This window comes from Octodon degus, unplaced genomic scaffold, assembly GCF_000260255.1.
Source record: "Octodon degus isolate 3935 unplaced genomic scaffold, OctDeg1.0 scaffold00028, whole genome shotgun sequence".
NCBI lineage: Eukaryota > Metazoa > Chordata > Mammalia > Rodentia > Octodontidae > Octodon > Octodon degus.
Window position 1 is genome coordinate 11,401,631 of NW_004524604.1, and position 1,543 is coordinate 11,403,173.

A 1,543-nucleotide genomic window follows, 5' to 3' on the forward strand; every position below is an offset into this window, starting at 1 on the left:
ATTGCAGTGATTTAATATATTCCTCAAAATGTGTTAGGGAAATTCAGCCCCTCAATCAACAGTGTTGGGGGGTTTAGATCATGACGGCTCTGCCTTTTTGAGTAGGTTTATGTCATTATATAAAACTGCTTGCAGAAATACATTTGGTCCTCTCCTGATTCTCTGCCATGGCACACAGAATTTATGTCTCTTTTTCCTGTCCACTTTTCATCATGTGTGGATGCAAGAAATAGTCACAAAGCTGATTTTCTCTAGAATTCTGTAAGACTAAATTTTTATTTCTTATGAATTACTTAATCTTTGCAATTCTATTACATTAACTCAAAATACATTGAGACATATTATAATTAAGATGTAAAGCATCCCTCCAAATTTCATGAATTCTCAGATAAATGTATGGAAACACGATTAAATTATAAGTATGCTATATTTGTCGGAAGACTAATTTGTTGGTAAGTTCATAGCTGAATGTATTTTTAGGAGCTGGGCTGTTTAAAAGAGGTGAGTCACGAGGGATGTGACACAGAAGAGTGTGTTTGTATGAGGCTCTTGATTCTGTATTTACTTTCTGTCTCTCCTTTCTGGTTGAGTGGGTCTAGTCCACCATGCCATTTTTCCATGGTGTTTGCACCATACAGCCAGCCAAACATACATGGACTACAACATCTGAAAATGTATATTAAAATAAACTGCTTGTATTTTAAGTTATGTATGTTGGGTATTTTGTTTCTGTGATGACAATATTTTATACCAGAAACTGGAAACTGACTAATACAGAAATTGGTATCAGGAGTGGAGTCATTGATATGACTGTAGTTATTTATGTGTTTTAGAATCCTTTGAAACCTATAAATGCTTTAGAAGCCTTTAAAACTCTCAGAGGAACTTGGGTAGTTTGGAAAAAATTTGGAAATATACAGGAAATAAATTCTAAATTTCCGTAGTTAGAGCCTGATATTATTATTCCAGGGGGAGTACAGAGGACCAGAATGCTAAAACACAAGATGGTGAGATTTCAAAGGAAAAGAAAAATTCTTTTGGGAACTGGATTAGACACTCTACATACTTCATTCTATTAAAAAATTTTTGTTAATACCCTAAGAGCCTATGTGAGGTTAAATTTAGAGGTTAGTTATTAATTTGTTAGAGGAAATTCTAAGAAAGTCCAGTGTTCAGACTGTGGCATGGGTATGGTTAGTTGTTTTCAGCCAGATTTGCATTAAGAATCAGGAGCAAAACACAGAGCCAAATATGTGACAGTTTTGTATCTAGGACAGAAGAGAAATCCATGTAAATTTGGGGCCAATGAGAGTAGATTAGTTGAACGGATTAATGCCATTAAAAGAATCCAAGAATTTTGTGTGAGACAACAGAAATGACAGCTTGTGGATTCTCAGGTATTCACTTAACTCCCCAACCCAGCATCACAGAACACAGGATGCAAAACAGTAAACTCTCTGCAAAGACTTCATTTTGGGAAGAAAGCACCAGGGAACCCACTCACTAATGGTGACTAAGGGAAAGATTTTTTTTTTTTTTTTTT